The 22,813-nt window shown below is 33.6% G+C and overlaps 1 long non-coding RNA gene across 1 annotated transcript; it reads left to right on the top strand.

The window, feature by feature from the left end:
• Positions 1 to 9,657: 9,657 nt before the first annotated feature.
• Positions 9,658 to 10,316, top strand: LOC133780394 (uncharacterized). Its single transcript, XR_009869284.1, has 2 exons — positions 9,658 to 9,705; positions 10,086 to 10,316. It is a non-coding gene; the product is annotated as an uncharacterized LOC133780394 (long non-coding RNA).
• Positions 10,317 to 22,813: the final 12,497 nt, after the last annotated feature.

The following is a 22,813-nucleotide window of genomic DNA, read 5'->3' as shown; positions in this document are numbered from 1 at the left end:
GATGAATTAAAAATCAAGCATTTCAAAAATGCTATTCATTCTAACATTCGTAAAGACCTCGAAGTAGCAGACTTGGAGGGAGCTTCTTTTTCCAAAGTAGCTGACAAAGCCTTGAAGATCGAAAGGGCGATATTGATGCAAGAGCGGGAGAAAGAAACTGAATTCAGAAGACAAGGCGCAAGGAACATCCTAAATCATCAAAATAACCATTTCATGAAAGGTGGTCCAAGTCAGAAAAATAGTGACAAGAAGCGGCCTAACCAGTGGAGTTTCATCAACAACAACAAGAGAGGAAGGGATCAGTCCCAAGAAAAGCCAATATTTCCTCAATGCCCAAAATGCAACAAATATCATCCTGGTGAATGTCGGGTTGGGACTAACACTTGTTACATATGTGGGAAGCCAGGGCACTTTGCAAGGGAATGTTACAACCGTAACGAACAATATAAAGGAGGAGAAGAAAAGAAAACAAATGGCAGAGACTTTGCCTTGACTCGGGAAGAAGCAGAAGCAAGTCCATCCACAGTAATCTCAGGTCAGCTCCTTTTCAATAACATCCCTGCATCAGTATTAGTTGATTCTGGAGCTACACACTCATTCGCATCAGTGCATTTTGTTGGTAGACTGAATGGATTACCTGTTAAGATGGATACAATTTTTAGTATAGCACTGCCCTCCGGGGAAGTTCTATACTCAACTCATTGGTATAAGACTATACCAATTACAAACAATGATAGGGAACTATATGTTAACGTGATCATTATCGACATGAAGGACTATGACGTCATTTTAGGAATGGATTTCCTAACAACGTATAATGCTAGAATCGACTGTAGTAAGAAAGAAGTCATTTTTGCACTGGTAGGAGAACACAAAGTTAATTTTCAAGGGAAAGTAAAACGAACCCCTTCACCAATGATTTCGGCAGCAAAGGCAAGGAAATTATTAGCAAACAGATGCACCGGATATCTAACAATGATTTGTGACGTCTCGAAAGAGAAGCTTGCGAGACCTGAAGACGTTCATATTGTACGCGAATTTATGGAAGTATTTCTAGAAGATCTTCCTGGAATTCCTCCCGATCATGAAATTGAGTTTGAGATCGAGTTGTTACCTGGTACAACTCCGATTTCAAAGGACCATTACCGTATGGCACCTGCTGAACTGAAGGAACTAAAGACTCAACTGGAGGAAATTTTGGAAAAGAAGTTTATAAAACCCAGTCTTTCACCGTGGGGAGCCCCAGTACTATTTGTGAAGAAGAAGGATGGCACAATGAGAATGTGCATTGATTATAGGGAGCTCAACAAAGTGACAATTAAAATAAGTACCTGCTACCCAGGATTGATGATTTATTCAACCAACTACAAGGAGCGACAGTATTTTCAAAGATAGACCTTCGTTCGGGATACCACCAGCTCAAGATGAAGGAACAAGATATTCCCAAAACGGCGTTTCGAACTCGTTATGGACATTACGAATTCTTGGTGATGCCATTTGGACTAACTAATGCTCCTGTAGCTTTCATGGACCTCATGAATAGAGTATTTTAGGATTTCTTGGATAAATTTGTCATTGTTTTTATCGATGATATCCTTATATACTCAAAGTCAGAAAAAGAACATGAGGAACATCTAAGATGTACGCTGGAAACTCTCAAAAAGGAACAACTGTATTCCAAATTCAAGAAGTGTGAATTTTCGCTCGATAAAATTAACTTTTTGGGATATGTTGTGTCAAAAAGAGAGATTTTGGTGGATCCAGCTAAGGTAGAAGTAGTAACAGGATGGTCCCAGCCAAGGAATGCAACTGAAGTAAGAAGTTTTCTGGGCTTAGCTGGATATTATCGATGATTCATAGAAGGGTTTTCCAAAATTGCAACCCCACTTACGGCGTTAACTAGAATGAATAATCGATTCACATGGATGGAAGCTTGTGAGGAGAGCTTTATGGAATTAAAGAATCAAGAAGGGAGAGTAGTAGCTTACGCCTCCAGACAATTAAAGGATTACGAGAAGAACTACCCCACACATGATCTAGAGTTAGCTGCAGTAGTTTTTGCCTTGAAAATTTGGAGACATTATCTCTACGGAGTAAGATGTAAAAATTTTACTGATCACAAAAGTCTGAAGTACTTCTTTACCTAGAAGGAACTTAATATGAGACAAAGAAGGTGGTTAGAATTAGTCAAAGACTACGACTGTGAAATTTTATACCACCCTGGTAAAGCTAACAAAGTAGCGAATGCACACCAAATACCCATTTCTATAACACATGAATATAATAGAAATGAAAAAGTATTATGGTAAATATTATATATGTAGCAAATGAAAAAGGCGGTGATATTTTGGGAGCCCGCCACTTATACATTTTTTTTCAGAAAAAATCACACCAATTTCGGACTCACCATTTTCTTCTTCGGCTAAGCAAAGTCCGAACTCTTTCTTCAGTTTCATCATCCCTGCTTCAAATCTGAGCTCACATCTCCTCCATCCCTCAAATCCCAGCCTCCATCCCTCATATCTCCTCGATATCTCTCTCGTCTTTCTCTGTCTCTCTGTCAGTAGGGTTCCATTCGTTGGGTTGTTTCACTCCTCCTCAGTCTTGGCAAGCCAGGTAAGGATATATAGTTTTAGGTGTTATTGATCTGGGTCATTGGCTTTTTATGCTAATCGAGCTTAATTTGGGAATAAATCTAATGGGGTTGTTTGATTTTCTGTTTCCCTCTCGTGTCTTTCTCTCTACCTCTGGCCTCTCCCGACCTCTACTCTCACACTCTCTCTCCATATTTCTCAACAACGGACAGTCCAGCAAGCCGAGCAGCGAAAGAAGCAGAGCACCCACCGACGGAGACTTCTCCAACAGGCTCTTGGCTCACTCTCTCTGACTAGCAACGGTGCAGAAAGGGACTCCTCCAACAGGTTCTGTCAGCTCTCTTCTTTCTTTGTGTCTTGGACTAAATTAACTGGTCATAGCGAATTGAGATGGATGTGAATATCTTGTTTTGAAACGTGGTTTGATTTTTTCTACGTAATTTTCGTCAGTCCAATTTTCCTTACATATAATTCAAATTTGTCTCTTAGAGTGTCCCTCAATAATCTGCAAATCGGTTTCCTTCTCTGTCCGCCCCTCCTCTCTGTATATATACTATAAGCACATAGGATAAATATTAGATAAATGTAATGAAGAAGCAGAGCAAAGGATAATCGAGTATATTATCTGAAATGAGATTGACACTTGGCCTTAATGACTCTAGTTGTTTCAGATAATTACCTTGCTCCAGATACTTTATTAACTTTTTCACTTGATTGATTTTTTTTTTGGTGTCTTTTTTTTCTTTTATAATTTTAGTTCTTTCTGCAATTCCCTTTATGTAATTGAAAAAATAACAAAAAAGTATTGAGTTGTGACAATTAGGGCTAAAGATTGACTTGTGTGGCTTAAATAGAGAGGTGACTTTAACTTGCTATGGTGTGTTCTACCTGGCTCTATTTCTTAATTTAATGGTTTGAGTTTGTTGCCTTCCATAGATTTGTAAAGGATATATTTCTTCCCTCTCTTTAATATTATCAATTTTCATTAAATATTATTTTCTTTATGTTATGCTTTCTGACTTGACAGAGCCAAAAGGACAGCTTCTATTAATTAATGGCAAAACAGAAGATGAAGTCGGCAGAAGTTTAGAGAGAGTTTTACTTACAATGAGGATTACAACTTCAGAGCCTAAGGTATTTTATATTGCTCCTAGTTGTGAGAAATCAACTTTACATTATCTTTGCCATTATTAACATTCTAGGCTATATCAAAATGTTGAAAAAAGTTCATTGTTATACTTATATCAGACAGTTTAAGTTTCTTTCAAGCTCACTCTGTTGTGTGTTAATAAGTATAATTTCATTTTTCTAGTCAAAGGTTGTAAAAAACTATATCAGGATTGAAGGAAATTTTCTCAATTGAATCGAAAGGTAGGCTTTGAATTGGATTGAGGTGTAAGTTGAATAACATTTAAAATATCATAAAATTATGAAGAAAAAAAATAAGAATTTAATAAGCATAAATTCATAAGAATTGAAACATAGCCTTAGTTCGTAAAATGGCACATAATAAGAAAGCATTAAAAAACGATGGTTTAAATACTTTTGATTTTCCATGTCTCAGATTGAAATGGTTTCAAAATGTAGGCTTCTTCAAAAGTTTTTCCAAACCATGGATCTAGTTGTTTTTAATTGTTGTGATGGACGTGGGAGTATTTGATAAGGTTATGTACACTATATGTATACATGTTTGTTGTAGATATTGGGATGTTTTTGTGAAGAAGCTATTGAATTTTTCTCTCTACTTTTTGTTTTTTGATTGTATCTTGATGAGCTTGTTTGTCTTCTTATCTTTTCACTTTTCAACAGGATGTGGCATTTGTTGTTGATGGTTGGGCTCTTGAAATTGCACTTAAGCATTATCTAACAGCTTTTACTGAATTAGCAATATTGTCAAGGACTGCTATATGTTGTCGGGTAACACCATCACAGAAAGCACAGGTAATCCTTATCAGTACCTGTTATATGTTATCATTGGACCTGTGATTAAATACATGGTACATTTTAAAATTTAAATTAATATGACTAGGATCTAGTAGACATTAGCTATGTGTTGACATCCCCTTGGGGAAACTATAATATTTCTCTATATAAAACGTATGAAACTGGTATGTTGTATAAGATGATTTGGGGAAACGTAGGTTTCCTATCTTTTGAATGGGTATTGGAGTTCATGGACATGATTTGAAACTAGAAAAGATATAAGATGTTTTTCTAAAAAAACTATATTTTCTGGAGTTAAAAGTTTTTGCTGGGGAGCACTTGGAGTCCTGAAATTGATTGTTGATGATTTAGCAGATTAACCCTCCTGTTATCTAGTATAGTTAACTGGTCTTAATACATCTTAATTGAAATTATCTCTGATACATCTACTAAAACAAAGTTAATCATATTATTTTTTAGTTATTTTTTTGTTGTCCTTGTTTTCCAAATTTAAAGGCTCTTACTCTACGTGTGATGTCATAAAATGTTGAATACCTAAGTACATATTGTGTTTAACTCTATTTTGCAGCTTGTGGAGATTTTAAAATCATGTGATTATAGAACATTGTCCATTGGGGATGGAGGGAATGATGTAAGAATGATACAACAAGTTGACATTGGAGTTGGAATCAATGGGAGAGAGGGGCTGCAGGCAGCAAGAGTAGCTGATTATAGTATTGGGAGTAAGTTCCTGATACCTAAACCCCTCCTCTCACTTTTTGGAAACTTGACAGAACGAACAGGGTAAAGTGATTTGTTTTGGTATTATTGTATTGTTTTGCAGAGTTTAGGTTTCTAAAAAGATTAATACTTGTCCATGGATGTTAATCATACAATCGTACAGCATTTCTATCCCAGTATTCATTTTACAAGTCTCTGGTGGTTTGTTTCATCTAGATCTTGTGAGTTCTCCTGGACAATGCCATTTATTTTCAACTTTTATATCTTTTATAATTGACATGTAAACATTATTCCTTCTGATCTTGTATATTATTCTTTTTCAAATGTCTAGTGTACTAACTTTGGCATGTTTTCAGCTTCTCTTTTGTTTCAGGTGTCTCAGGGACTAGTCTTTTTAATTCTGTTAGTTTGATGGCTTATAATGTTTTCTACACTAGTGTTCCTGTTCTAGTCAGTGTCACAAATTAATTTGTGATGTAACTATCACATTTTGTGTTAGGCCACCACTAAATTAATGAATCCCATAACACTTATTCAATTAGCATAATGACATAATATGATGGAAATGCTAACTGAAGCCAACCAATACAAAAAATCTTGGATCTTTACAAACTTTCATACTAACATTAACTTCTTTAATTTTTCCCCTGCTGTATGTGTTTTACATTAGACTGTGTTGTTTCATTGGTTCACATTCTCTCTGTTCTTGTTGTTTCTCCTAATCTTGCTTGTTGTTTTGAACTTGTGTATATTCTTAGTTTGTTAATTTTCACTATCTTTATAAAAAATTTAACCAAAAGATCTTAGTTAAACTAGATTTTTTTTATTTAGATTTGATTTATACATGTTCTATTATCTGATTTTATTAAGCTTTTGTTATAAGCGCGAACTGAAGCTCTACTCTCTTAAAGTTAAACTATGATTATTTGCATATCAGTTTTTTCAATTGTATTTCATTTGCATATTTTAGGTTCTTGATCATAGAAGTGAAAAGAAATGAAATTAGATTTAAATTTTGCATGTTCCGTAAATTTTTTCTTCTATTTTATTACTTATTTTTTTGCCTGAAATATTATCTTTTGCACACTACCTTTATGTCTTTTTTTGTAATAATGAAATGGAGATCATTGGCACTTGTCTAATTGAGGATACAACCAAATTGGATTGTGAGAATTTGGCCATTTGATATTTGAAAATTCGCTTCCATATGCAGACAATTTATGAAATTATTGAAACCTGTCATTCTCATTTGATAATGCCCAAGTGCTTATCTCCAATTACTCAACATGGTATGTACTCAACTCAGTATTTTTTGAGTTTTTTATTTTGTTTCTTAGCCATTGAGTTGATATAATATATGGCTTCAATGTATTCTAGTTTCTTGCTTGACCTTTTATTTCCTTCTTTCATTATTGTCTCTAATGTTTTTTGCAGCCACATGGTGACTTTGGATTAAAAGTACTTGGTGCAAATGCTATGTGGATTCCTGGCCTATATGGGTTTGTCCAGGTAGAGTACTCGTTTAAGTTTCGTTGATTGAGGTTTAGTTGAATAAACACATAAATACATGCATCCATCTTATAGACAAACATAATTTTCTGAGAGTACATATTAATCCTAATGTAGTAACTAAATGAATATTGCTTGCAGTTTTTACTTATCTTTTTTTTATTATTCAAAGATGTTTCATTCTGTTCCTTAATACTATTTCTTTTATTATTATTTTCTGCCTCAGGAAATGATTAAAGATCAAGTTGCAAACATGTATTTATGGCTCAAATCTCTAGAAGTACAAAGTATGAATCCAACAAAGTAACGATCTGAGCCCAAGGTCAATATACATTTTCTTTTTCAGTCATGCTTTTTGTAGTTGTGAAGTTTAGATATCTCTTTTTCCATTATTTCAGGTAAGGCATCTAGGACACTTAGCTGATGGTGCTTTAACCAATGCATTGGGTGTTGGAAGAAAATGGTAAGCAATATAAATCAATTAGTGAAGGGTTCAATTCTGTTTATTTTAGTCTAAACAATTATTGTTCCAATGTTGAAGAGTCATGCCAATTCAACAACATTATGGGAAAGAATCTGCAGGCATAAGAAACCTATTGTAGAACCTAGACAATCTTCTTTATTTTCTGAGTCAATTGAGGTTACTTACCGTAGTACTAGCTATATAGACATTATAAGCAAATAGGATTGGCGATTTAAAGTGCTCACTTGTATCTCTAGTGTTTTTGTATCTGAACTTCAAGATGGTTAAGTTCTTGGATTAGTTTTTCTGCCTTTGCTCTTTTGAATTCTGATTCTAGCTCTTTTCTGATTCTGATTCGATTTTGAATTATTTTAAATAAAATAAATAGGAAAGAGTGAGTTAAGGTTGGGAGCAGCAAGGATATGTTTGAAAGAAAAAATGCTGAACTTAAGGCCACTGATCTGCCACTCCAATCTAATAAAACCATAATAATATTAAAGATTTCTTGTAAAACTAATTGCTTTTTCTTCAATATTTGCCTCTTAGTATAAATAATATGAATATATTATCATTAGAAATATAAACAATTAAGTGGTAGTCAAAAAAGTTACCACATAAGAGAAAATTCCAATGCCATATCATGTGAATAGTCTTCCCATGTCAAGGGACATAGCTCCCTGTATCATAATTTTTTTCAACTCAGAAACTGACCCATTTAGTTTTGTAGCCTCTGCTTTTCTCTTTGAATTTATTTTGATTCTTCAATTCCTTGTTTACTTTTAATCTGATACTTGTGTTTCTTATGTTTTGGGCATGAAAACTATGGTGTTTCCCTTTTTTGGCTCCTATACTTGTGTTACAGGAAATTCAATGAAATTATACATATAATGAATTATGTTTGTGTAAAAATTATTTATATAAATATACAATTAATTTCAATCACATTTTTTTACAAGTGGTTTGAATCATATTCAGAAGGAAAAGAGAGAATAAAAAAGATAAGTGAAGGGACTAAACTATAAGTTGCAATCAACATGAAGGGACTAAACTCTAAGTTGCATCCATTCCATATATTTCATAAGTTAATTAAAGTATGTGATGGTTCTCAAAAAAGTTCAAAAATTTCTTTACTCTGTCATGATTTTGTGCTTGACTAGTACTAGAGAAGGTGAGGCTTTTAACTATCCAGAAGCTGTAATAATAACTATTGTCCTTTCTCATTAAACAAACTGAAAAAGGTTGAATAAAACAAAAAAACATTTATACTCTACTATCGCAAAAATGTACAAGACTATTTCTGGATGATCAAACAAAATTAACTTAGATAATCTTTAAGTAAATGGCTAACTCATTAGAAGAGCAAACATTTCTCTCTACTAGCTGGACATGAATCTTAGGTTTGAGACTAAAGCTTTGAAACTCCTTTAGCCAATTAAATTCTAACTTCTAAGTAAAGTTGCGAGCTTTGAAAAGCATGGTGGATTAAAACAAAAAAACCTTCACAAAAAACTATATCTAACTAAAAATATAATCTCATAGTCAAATACATAAAATACATAAAGTCAAAGTCATAAACAAACATGTGTCTAATTTTCTACACGTAATTTTTGAGTTAGGCAAGTCAACCCTGTAAACGACCCATTTATTATACAAGTTAAAAACCTCAACTTAAAACTAATTCAACCCCCTTATAATTAAAATCCAAACCAGCAAACTTAATGCAAGAACCAAGATATAGAAACATTTTAAAGTTAGATACTTATAGTCTAAAGAAGAAGAAACTAAAGAAAGCATTAATATTCATGTACAGAGTCATATGAATATGTTTGCCATAATGGAGTTGTATTGTATTGAATGTATTTGGTTTCGATTCATGTTAGGGTGATTGGTGCAGGATAATTGGTCTTCTGTGATGTTTGCAATGGCAGGAGGGGTGGTACTTAGCCTTGGAAATCTCTCAACTCAGTATGCTTGGGCTTTTGTTGGCTTATCAGTCACAGAAGTGATCACTGCAAGCATAATAGTTGTTATGGGTCTTTCTTTCATTCTCTTTCTCTCTCTGACCATTTCTAAATGTTGATGTTTGTCTGTGTTGCTCTTATAGATACTAAATTTTTTGCTTCTGTTGCGGTCTTTAATGGTGACAGGAACAACCTTGATTTACTTTTTACACAATAGAATTAATAGAGCCGAGATCCTTTTCCCTGGTGTGGCTGCTTCTTGGTTGTAGTTTTCCTTGCTTCTACTGTCCACTCATCTAATGCAGCTGATAATAAAGGAAAGCTTGAAGGTTTTTAATCGAAAGAGGGGTATGTTTCATTCATTAAATGTTAAGGTTATCAAAGAATTATCTTGTTTCCAGGTGACATTCTTCTTTATTTTTATTAGAAAGAGTTCTTTTTTCTAACTTTATTTTTAGTTTTATTACAGAAATTGGGCTAAACCTTATATTAAAGATGCTAAAGAAGTTTCCAGGTGCATTTTTATTTAATTGTTTTTCTTTATGATTTTGTTGTATAAGAAGTCAAAGTGTGATTCTGTTTTTATTCTTTAATTTTTTGGGGGATATATTGACAGAATTTAGAGTTCTGGAATCAATTCTTCCTCACATACTATTTTATCATTGAGAATGATATATTTGTTATCTTGATACATTTCACAAGCCTTGTTTTAAGTTGCATGTTTTCTTGCTTCAGTCGTTGTTTTGCATGGTAGTACATCTTTCTATACCCTGCTGTTTCGTCAAGTTTTGGAGTTATTACAAATTTAATTTAAACTTTATATGCTTACAGGTGGAAACTAGCTTAAGTCTTATGTTCTTAATAATAAAAGGACTTTTTTTTGACAATGTGCAGGTATATTGAGATGATTTCTTTGGAGCAATTCTTGACAACATTTGTAGTTGAGGCCTTTAGAATGGAAGAATGTATTTCACTAATTTTTGTATACATTTCTTGTTTTGTATTTAGTGATAAAACAATCTGAATTGGGCATAAATTATGTTATAATATGATTTCTTAAGCCTAGACTAGTAGACTAAATATTGTAATTACATTTGAGTAATTAATAAAAGTCTATTTATGTTACCTTATTTGGCTTCAACTTTCATATTTGTTTTCCTAGTTTTGTGTAAGTAAAAAAAGATTATGTTACCTTATTGTGGCCTATAAATTAGCACTACCACCAGATTTGTCGGATGTGCAAGATGTCTTCCATGTGTCCATGTTGAAGAAATATATTCCTGATTCTAGTCACATGTTGCAACATGAAGTTATCCAGGTGGACAAAGACCTTACCTATGAGGAAAAACCTATCCAAATCTTGGATCGAAAGAATAAGGTCTTAAGAAATAAAGAAATACCTTTGGTCAAGGTATTGTGGAGAAGCTAGACAATAGAAGAGGCTACGTGGGAGCGTGAAGATGAGATGAAAGCTAAATATCTCGATTTACTCTAGATTTTCGTGGACGAAAATTTGTAAGGAGGGTAGATTATAACTCCCACTTCTTTCTACAAATGCATTATAACAATTATGAAAAATAAGAGAAGATGTTTTTATTCATACTTTTGAGTGCATTACAATGTTAATCGAATGCTAGATCTATTAAGTGAAGTGGAAGAATAACTAATGAATACGCAACTATAATATTCATGGGCATTTCATTAGTATAATACCCATAGAATGATGTTAAATACAAGCAAACAAGCACTAAAGTTAAGAACAATAAAGAGAAATTCATGATTTGATGATGAATTTTATCTAGAAGGTTAAGAGATAAAGAAGTTGTGCAAGTAAATGGTTGAAGGAACAAGTATTTATAGGACCAAAAACTAGCCGTTATGACCGTTGGTGAATAGTGATCCGACCGTTGGAAACAGTAACCTGACCGTTGGGGATATAGTTGTATTCTATTGTCGGATTTTAACAATTCTAAGTTGTTGAAGTAACTAACACATGGGAATAATTAATTTAAGGATGTTAGAGAAACTTTTTCAGAAAAGTTTGTGAGTAAAAAATGTTGGACTAAGTAATATAAGAAGATTGGGAAGTTTTCATTTTTTGGTTACTATTCACCATGTAATATTCATAGTGGGTCCCCCAGTATGGTCCACATGGGTCCCACAACGGGGTCCACCCCATGGTTCCCACATGATGATGCAGTAGTGATACAATGATGATGTAACGCCCTGGATAGCCAAGACCGCTACACTGTGTGTTTATAAAGTGTCAGACTTGCTAATCAAGTCATTAAAGTAAAAGCGTGTTATTGAAACAGTAGAGGAACTAGGGTTAAAACTGTTTTGGTCTCAAAAGTTACGTTTTCATTACTAAACATTGTTTATTTACATGGGATCCCAAAAATAACAGTTTAAAAGCCATCTACAAAAGTTACCGAGTTTAAATACATTGACTGGCCATATTAAGGCAAAAACGAGCAGTTGGGTAATTCCCTGTCCTGACACACTGCTCGACCATGGTGATCGAACAGCTGGCTTTGTACATTTCACCACGAAGCTCTCCACCTCAGGCCTAGTCCAGCTTGCTCTTGCCCTTACCTGCACCACGAAGCACCCGTGAGCCAAGGCCCAGCAAGAAAACACAGCAACAACAGAGCATGAACAACTAGCAAACAAGTCAATTACACATATAGCATCTCATAAACTCAAGTATATCATCAGTCAAGTATTTCATATACTAAGCATCTCAGCTCATAACACATAATGCACAGACGATAACCAGGGCTAGCGCTCACAGGCTGCTCCCTCTGTTATCCTATTGTTTCTGGCTCCCAGTGGCCAATTCCCACCCCGTGCGCTAAAATCATGTACGGTACTCTTAGACCGCTTCTACGTGTCCCTTGGCATAATATTAACACTGACACAATACAACTCTTGGGAGCACTTAGTCCCATTACAATCATACATTCGGATGCAGTTTTCTTACCTTTCGATTCACTGGTTTTCGATGCCACGTAGCCGCAAGCACAGTCCTCTACCCCGAGCCTCTCCAAAGTCCTTGAGTGGTGAGTCCAACCTCTAGCTTTAAACCTCCTTCCCCTTTGATTACCCAATTCTTTGAGTATTCTTGATCTAAGCTTGCTTGACAACTTCAATCACTCCTTAAATCTCCCTCCAAAAGCTAGATTCAGCTTCTCCCTTCTATCTTAGTTTTGCTCTTCCTCTAGGTCTCAAATTTTCAGCATAAAGCCCCTTTCTCCAAGTGTTGTACGTATTGTATTTTCCTTCAGCTCTTACTCATCTATTCCCTGCCAAAAGACTAGTTTAACCCTCCATTTATATCCCTTACTAACTAGACCTCAAGAGCTTACTTGTCCTTTTCCTAACTTTACAATTCTGCCACTTTCCCAATAAAGCCTGTTACTCTCTATGGTTACTAACAGGTACGCAGGTTACCAAATCACCAGTTACCATTATCTAGTTTTCTAGGACCGTCTCGGCACGTGCATCACACTGGTATCACAACACCCACGTGGTACAATTCACACATCATAATTATCACATAATATAATTCACATAGTCATATAACATGCTTAAAATCATAATCATGCATCTTAATCATAATAATCACACATAATTCCCATCATGCCCTCCCGGCACACTAATCAAGGCCCTTAAGCCTTATTAGTAAATTTGGGTCGTTACAGATGACTTTAGCAAACCACCATGCTTAATATTTTGAATATTTTATTATTCCACTATGCTTGATATTTTAAATATTTTATTAGCATAGTATCCCAAGATTTCCTATAAATAGCTCTTCCAAAACTCATTTTGAATCACAAAACCTCATTTTCTTTCTCTCACTCTACCCAAAAAAATCTTCTTAACACCCTTCTAAAGTTCTAAACCTCGAAGATCTAGATGAAGTTCTGTCTGTATCACTAGCCTATGAAAACCTTTTAGGTAAGCTCTTTCCCGAGCCTTTCATTTCAGTTATTTAGTTATTATATATATACATATTATTTTAATATGCTATTATAATGCCAAAAATTATATATAGATTATTTTACTATGCCGTTCTAATGCCAAAATTAATATATAGATTATTTTACTATGCGGTTATAATGCAAAAATTTATATATAGATTATTTTACTATGCCGTTATAATGCCAAAATTTATATATAGATTATTTTACTATGTCATTATAATGCCAAAGTTTATATATATAGATTATGTTTCCATCCCGTTAAAATGCCAAAATTTATATATAAATTATTTTAACATGTCGTCATAACTTACAATGCCAAAATTGATATATAAACTATTTATTTATGTATCTTTATAATACTAAACTTATATAGGCTATGGTCACACATTGGACTATTATGGACTTTTATTACATTACCTTATTCCCTATTATTATGGACTGATACTATGACCTGGACATTTTCGTATGACCATGACCACGACTTTTAGACCGGAATCTTGCCATGGACAATTATAGTATGACCATACGCCTGGACATAAAATATACAATAAAATAAGAAAAATATAATAACAACAATTATAAACTAAAATTTCATCATGTAGATTTTATGTAAGTTAATAGTTTGTATTTTTATCAAGAAGCTAACAATTTCGGTTGTTTTATCAAGACGCAAGGTAAGTAGAATCCTCATCTACAACACAAGTCTTTTATGTGTCTTATGTGCAATTATATGCTTTACATATTATTCTACCATATTGTATTTATGCGTAAGTTATTTTCAAGCATGTTATAATTATTATGCATAAGCATGCTTAATGTTTACAGATAAGTTATTGAAAGAGTTAAAGTAGAGGTGCTGCTTGGGAGACCTATGTCCCAAAATGTAATAAGGGAGACGTACTTCCCTATATAATGAATGTTTATGAGGGAGAAATTCCCTATTATCATGTTTATGTTCAAGTAGGAATGTGATTCGCTATGTAATGCCGGCAGCAGCATCCTCTAGGGCCCAAATGAAAGGAAAGTAAAAGAAAGAAAATACATAACATGTTGCACGTTTATTTTAATGCATATGAGGTAGCTATTATGCTTACTGAGCCTTATCTCATTAGATAATGTTTATGTTGTAGGTAAGATGCCCCAAATATAAATTGTTGATGAGTATACGTGGAGCCAACATGACTATACATATGGGGTTGACCTGAAGGGAGTGGAGTTCTTCTATGCTATTTATAAATAAACGAGAAACTTGATTTTACATTTATATTTCATGAAAAGTATTTTGTGAACTGTATAATTTACATAAAGCTTTAAAAGTATTTTATGAACGTTGTAATTTACATAAATCTTTTAAATTTATCGGTTGGATACACATCTAATTCTACGTTAAGGTGTAGTAACACCACGAAAATTATTTATAAAAGTTTTAAGATTTGTAGGTAAGATAAATTTTTTATTTAGATTGTGTGTATTGTATGGTTTGAAGTTATGAACATTAGTTTATGTATTGTTTAATAAACTTTTTTGTAAATTCACAATTTCAGTATTGTCGTATTCAGGTTAAACTTTGTTTTTACACTATATATGTATGTTAAGAAAGGAGGTCGTTACACGATCCATGCCCTTGCCGCTCAATCACATCACATATATAACATAATAGTTTCAAACATCTATACAAAACACTAAACATAATACAAGCACAAATAATTAGGCTAGGCTCTGCTCGACAGGGACAAACAGTTTTCTTTGTTGAACTCTATAAGCCCTAGGTAAGCAATCAAATACGATCCCCGTCAACTGATCGGAATAGTCCTAAGTCATAATAACATGGAACTTCCATCAATCTTAGGTAAATTAAGACTTTCAAACCTAGTTCTTGTCCCCAGGGCCTCGAATTCTACTAAATCAGGTAATAGGATCCTTCACCCCTAAGTTTGAGTTCCCGGGCTTAAAAAACACTAATTGGCCAACATTTTCTATTTGAGTTGCGACGTTTCTCAGAGGCGTCGCGAACCTCTACAAGATATAAAGCAAACATAGGAATTTTGTTGGACACGTGCTGTCGCGCACCGTACCAAGCGCTATGGTGCTAAGGCAGTTCAGCGAACCCCCCTTAGGCTTCTGAGTTCATGCAGGCCGCAGTGCTCAAGAACAGCGTCGCGGTGCAACCCTACGAACCCAGTTATTCCTAACTTTTCCTCTGCGTTTTCCCGAGTCAAATTCACTAATATTCATCGTAAACAACAGTTAAACCCATAATTAAGTCTAGAACTTACATTAACATAGCATATGCATCGTAATTACCTAAAAAACTAATCACAAATCCTACCCTAACTCAACAAATCATGCTGAACTAATCTCATCTCAAAACCTTTCTTAGCAACAGAACTTCACAAAGAAATCAAGTCTTAATCCTTACCTCCATAATAATTTTGATCCTCAACTTTCCCCTATCCTACTCATAGCTTTATTCCCCAATTCCCAGCCTCAAACTTCAGAGCTCCCTCTTCAAAACTTCCAAAGTCTCCAAAAGCCTTAGAGAGAGAGAGAGAGATCCACAAGAGAGAGAAAGTGAGGAATAATGAAGTGTTTTTCATTTTGTATCCCTATCTCCTAGGGTCTTCCATCTAACTAAACCCAGCCAAATCTTTGAAAAGGACCAAAATGCCCCTAGTTCCATCCTTAGCTCTTTAATGCCTCCAAGAGAAAACCCGACATTTGCCACATTCCCGCTAATTCCTCGAGTAGTCCTATAAATCCCCAATTGATCCCGCCATACCCAAATAGCTGCTAAATAACTACTCGTTACCCGATCAACCTCGAAAACACACTACGTTCCCAAAGTACCCCTAGGCTCGCCCCGAGCTGGGTATTTGACCCCATTATGACTATTCCGCTAATCCTCTCACTAGGATCGCCTCGAGTCTTACATCGCAAAGATACCCATATAATAATGTGGTCTCAGTCATAACACACATACAATTACATTTGTACCCTTAACGAGCCAAAATTATAAGTATGCCCTTATTAACCAGAACTGGCCCACATGCATATTTAATACACCTAAACATGCATATCTAGTCATATTATAATATAACTCAAGCAATAAAATAATGATACGCATATATCATAATTAAATCATACAATAATGCAAGCCCTCCCGACACACTAATAAAGCCACTAAGCCTTATTAGCAAATTTGGGACGATACACAACTTGTTCATGTTATTGGAACTAGGAACATGTTAAGGTTCATGTAGATTGTTAGAGTTTTTTATTGAATAATTTTTAGAATTTTGATATTATTTTATGGTCAATGATTAATATTTTAATTATTATTGTTCTAGCAAATCTTAAAGTTTTGATAATAAAATAATGCAAGTTGGATATTAGAAACATACTATGTAGGTTGCGGCCTAGGGATTCTTTTTGCATGTTGGTTAATATTTTTGTTTGTATATCATATTGTCATTGGTGATCTTAGGATTATGCTAGGTTTGTCTTTGGGTTTTGGAAACAATAAGAGATAGGAGCATGCTATAGGTTTCGGCCTCATGGGTATGGTAGGGTTTAGGGTGTTCTGATTTTGTGTTGATTAATTTGCATACTAAATTGTCATATTAAAATGCAATACCATATTAAATTATTGTAAGGGAATTTAAGTATTTGATAGTATTCTAGGTGGATTTATGCTTGCTGAATTTTATTGAGTCTCAATTGGTAATTTGTGAATTAATTGGTAAGAAAGCAAGCTACGACTTAAAATGCATATTTTAAAACCAAGACAAGAAACAAAAAGTAATTTTCGTAAGTTAATTAAGTATTTTCTTCAATCAAATTCATGTAGTTTTTTTTTATATAAAGTTGTGAAAGAAACTATACAATTTTTATGCTTACAAATTTCATTATTTAAAATTTACGTAATAAAATGCTAGCTATAATTTTTTATTTATTAGGAGAAAATGTCTTTTAAATAAAATAAGTAAATCATTTGTTCAAATAAAGTAAACCTTAGACAATGCATATGATAAATATAATTTTTCCACACCATAAATTTGTATTTTCTCATTTATATTTATGTTGTTTTTTTTTTAATTAAGTAAAATTATTTTCTAAAGGTGATCAAATAATTCATTTAATAATTATAAGTAACTACAAAATTTTGTCATATTCTCTTAGTTGTTATCAAATAATATATGAGATTCTTATTTATGCAAATTCAAGCTAAGGATTTTTTTTTTTGTAAATTAAATTTATGAATGACCAATATGTTATTTAAGGAAATAATGTAGGAGTAATTTAAGTGGCAAATTATTTTATACTTGCTGAATTTTTGTGAAATTGACAAGAAAATAAAGGAACAAATAATTCCAACTTCAGTGCGAGTTTTAAGAATCATCCCACATATGCATGTTACATGCAACCTAAGTTTTACGTTCAAATATACGTCATTTGATTAAGCGCATGATTCTTGTTTGGCAAATACTAAGGATTCACTAGTAGACTTAAGATTATTCTTTATGATTTTATGTGAAATTGTTGAATGTTGAGAGTGTGATACTACATGTGCCATGTGTGCATGGCCCATGCACACGTGGGGTATGTATGTTGGGCATATGTAATCTTAAATTATTTTAAGACGAATGTTTGATTTTCATTATAGGCTTGTTGTGAAGTATCCACACTTTATATTCTTGGACTTGAGGTAAGGAAGTTAGCTAGAATTTATATGAATTTTGTTATGAAAAGTGCACATTGATATGATTGCAAGAATTATGGTGTTATGAAAAGTATGAGCTATGGTAAGCTTAAGTGTTATGATAAGTGTAAATTATTATGTTATGATATGAGTTGTGTCTGCTTGTATATTGTATGAAAAGCATTAGGTTGTTAGCGTGCTGAATGCGACACAAAAAAGGAGTTACTAAGGATATGACGTAACTCAGTGGGAGGACGTGCTGAGGTTATTCAAGGACCTGAGATTTTGTTTACCTCATAGAGGAAGTCTTACCAGTTTATGTTTTTCCTGGTTACGTCATTATGTGACATGGACAATAGGGGTGTCATGATCACATGATGTATGAATATGAATTCTTATGATTATGATATATGACTATGAATATGATATAGTTACGATATGTTTTTCCATGAGTTTACGATACGAATTTAGTCTGCTTGTGTTTTCTTGAATATTGTTGCTTCTGTTTATACTTCCTTACTGGGCATTTAGCTCACCCCCTTACTTTCCCTCTTTCAGGTAGGCAATAGTGTTTTCCTTAGCACGCACAATGATGTGGGAGGTTCCAACGTCTAGGCATGTGTGACACGGGGTGTCTATTGAACGAATAACGATCAAGATGGACGTCAAGAATAATTAAGAACTTATGCTATGATTTATGTTTCAAACTGCGTCAGTGGGACTTATTATTTTATTTATTTCCAAATACTGCATAAAGACACGATATTTTTATTTCAAACTATTGGGCTCAAATTGCATGTTTTTATCAAGGCCCCACTAAACTTTTCCTTAAAATGGTATTTTTCTAATACATGTGAGTTGAGTAACGTTTTTATAAAGAAATAGATTAGGGCGTTTTTTGCACATATATATAATACAAAACTACTAACAAATAGATATTTATTGTATTCAAAATGTATATATCTAGGAAAAAAAAACTAAACCTCAAACACAAACAAATGAAGCAACAGACATAGCTCTTGCAAGGGAAAGGGAGAGATACACACAGCGGGAGGGAGAGTTACTATCACGACCCGAGCCCTAGGTTGTGGCAGATATGTAATATCCATAACTTGGATAATCAAAGGTCAAACTTTGACCCTTGTTAGAAAATAATTCTTATAAATGATCATTTAGTTTATATTAAATAGTACCATAATTACAAGTCCAAAAATGATGGAATAAGTCCTATAATTATATATAAAAATATTAGTTATAAAAGCAGTATCTTCTATCATTATACATAAAACAATAATAACATCACAGTTATGTAGTCATCAAACAATTAAATTTAATAATTCATAAAATATCAAAATAATACTTAGCATCCATCATTCATCATTCTTAACTATTACATAGCTAATTAAGAGATACAGACCATAAGGTTCAAATAAACAGTGTTTAAAAGATAGGACTATAACTATAAATAAGACTAAGCTAAAACCACATTGGCTTCGCCAATAAATCTCCTTATCTCCACTCGCACCACTGGTGTCCTAAATGGGGAGAGATATAGGGGGTGAGATTATAAAGCCTGGTAGGAAAACTACTAATATCAAATGACCAAAAGTTTAATAAAACCCATGCATGGTTAGCTTTGGAAACAAAACATATATCGTCATGTATAAATCAAAATTAGACAGAAACCACAAATAATCACAAGAGACAAACTACACGTGATCGTTCATTAGATCCCTAGTTCCTGATACCCATCATAGAAAAATGACATCCTAAACCGAGTAATCGTGCCGGATAACCACCACAAGGGGTGGCTCAAATCACATCTTGTATAGGTCCTAAGTCTTTTCACCTTACAGATGAGTGAACACCTAACCTACCTATGATTACACATAGACTAGGTCGTGAAACAACAATATGCACAAATCACGATCAATATGGCTCTCACAAGTATAACCAAATGCAGGCAAATAAATTAACAAACGAACACATTCCTGTTATTTTAGAAAATTGGGCAGCATATCGTATGCATGTAAAAAAAACCAAAAAATCATAACATGCACAGATAGGTATAAAAAAAATTATTTTGCACTTAGTGCCCTCAGAACAGTTTAGAAAAGCATTCAGATTAAGTTTTCAATTATTCAAACATTTTTATAAATCATAAAATGGGAATATTTCTAATGTTATTCGATACATATAAAACAAGTCCAATAACCAAGTTGAGTCCCTACCTCATTAGGATCATTATCTGCTGTCCAAAGAGGAACTACTAAACCCTTATTTTTTAGGTTCCAAGTAGCTTAGCCCACTTCAAAGTCATTTTTTCCTACAATGCTCAATTGAAAAAACAATTATCATCATTGTAATGTACTCTTCAAATTGAGTCCAGTGACACATTCAAGTATAATAAAAAATCTCATTTGAGGCACTCACAGTGGCAGTTCGAGGTGGCTGGTGGCGGTGCTCCGGCAACAGTGATAGAAGTTTACTTTCTATATATAAAAACGATCATATCAATGAGTACATCACGGAAATACTATAACACCCCTAATTTTGTAATGACCCAACTACTCTAGACTTTGGACCATTAACGAAAACTATACATAAACCCTAATCTTTAATAGAACTTATAAGTGAAAAAGATCATACTTTATTAAAAACTTGTAAAAACCAATGTTTAAACTTACATAACTAAAAGCAGGATATGGGATCCCATTGTTTTAAAAAGAAAACATATCTTAATTGAAATGAAAAGAGATTACATAAATAGGTGCAGAAAAATACACATAAACCATAAATAAAAGACTACATCCTCGAAATCGAACTCTCGACTCCTTGAATACATTCATCACCGATACACATTCCCCAAGCATCCACGCACCTTACCCGCCACTATAGCTATTTTCCTGCACATATAAACAAAAAGGAATGAGCCTAATGCCTAGTAAGGAAAATCTACCACATAGTTCATATACATAAATTCATAAGAAACATAAAAACATAACATAACACTTATATCATACACATACTATAATGGCCATTATTACTTGGGGTCCCATAGACTAAACAAGTCATATGCCCATTAGATTAGTGGGGTCCTACAAGCTAAGTAGGTCATATGCCCATAATCTGTTTGGGGCTTGTTAGTCATATGGGTCATATGCCCAAGCCTACATACATACATATCATAACACATTTCATAACATAAAACATAAGATAACACATATAAAACATATAACATATGAATTCTATCCTATTTTCCTTACCAAAATACCGGGATAAGAGGACAGAGGTGGGACTTTGGAACACTCCTAAGAACCATTTGAAAAAGAGTGAGTATAGAGAAGAAGAGAATTGAAAGGAATGGAAGGACTAAACCATTGAGAAAATACTTACCAAAAACTTATGTGCGAGTTCTTAGATTTCCTAACGAAAATAAGAATAAGGTTAGAATAAGTAGAAGACTATGAGAACTTTTAAAGAAAAAGTACAGAAATGAACTAGAGTTTGGGTTACCTTGAAGACTTGTAAGACCAATCTAAACCTCGAACCGAAATACTATGAAACCTTACTTCCCCAAGTGTTTGATAAGCTTATGACGATCAAGCTTATGATTCTCAACCCAAGTGTTTACACTCTCACACTCACCTAGAAACTTGCAGCCTCTGAACTTAGAGCAAAAGATGAATAATGGCTAGGTACTAGGTCCTATTTATAGAGTTTAGGAATGAAAGGAACTTAATTTAACTTGAATAAAAATAATAGCTTATTAAGTGAGAATAATTTGAATTATCGTTCAGCAGAGGCTAAAGACTCGTCCAGAAAGGTGCTGGACTTATCAAGATGTTGAAGGGTTGAATGGAAAATGATTTCAAAATTATTCAAAATATGCTGAAGGAGGCAATATATCGCCCCCTATAAGCGATATATCGCCTGGACCATTATGCCCGAGGCAAACGTGCATCGTTTCGTGTTTTCCGTATCTACGTGCTGCGATATATCCCCCCCTATAGCTGCAATATATTGGCATACGCTGATATTTTAACACGAAATTACATATTTTTAGCTTAATTCAAATTGAGTAAACAGCCTTGACTAAGCCCTTAAACGTATTCAAAGTTGCTGACTGACCTTAGAGCATTCAAATTTTAACCTTATTAAATTAAATCCTCTAAATACTTAATCCTTAATCACCCATACATAACATGTGCTTAAAATCCTATTGGTTCTTATCTAAACCTTATAGTATAATAAATATTATCCTTAATATCAGCCATATTAATCAAACCTTAGGTTAAAATTAATATTTTTAAACTATAGGTTAAACTTAGAAAATCTACAAGTACTACTACGAGTGTCCAAATAAATCCCGGTCTGAACCAAAAATCCACAGTCATAAAGATAATACTATAATTATTATAATACTACTATCTAACTTAGCTAAGTAAAGTTCTTGTACTCTACAAATTTCCTATCTTTATTAAAAGACTAATTTTAATAATAACTTAAACGATTTCATAGTATGACTGAAAAATCAGTGGGTCCTTATTGAAAATAATGCAGAGTTTGGATCCAATGTTCAAAAACAAAAGAAAATTTGATGCAGTCTTAAAATAAATAAAATACACCCCACTAATAAATTAACATAAGGAAAGACTCCACGGAACTATGGCATTCCGAATCATTTCCCCGTTCATTGGCTCCCCATAGCATACATGCTTATGGAAAACTGACTTTGTTCACCATGTGTGCCAAACGAGTCTATCTAGTGTCTACTTGCAAGGGAGAAAGTAAGGGGTGAGCTAAAAGCCTAGTAAGGAAGTACAAACACAACATCCAACCTTAAGCAACACATGTCATAAACTTCTTAACATACTTTTATTATAGTAATCATTATCAACATAATCCATAATCATAAATATGAGACTATTTGC

Source organism: Humulus lupulus, chromosome 5 (genome assembly GCF_963169125.1).
Source record: "Humulus lupulus chromosome 5, drHumLupu1.1, whole genome shotgun sequence".
Classification (NCBI taxonomy): Eukaryota; Viridiplantae; Streptophyta; class Magnoliopsida; order Rosales; family Cannabaceae; genus Humulus; species Humulus lupulus.
Note: the sequence above shows the minus strand (reverse complement) of the source record. Positions and strands in the feature narration are given on the sequence as shown.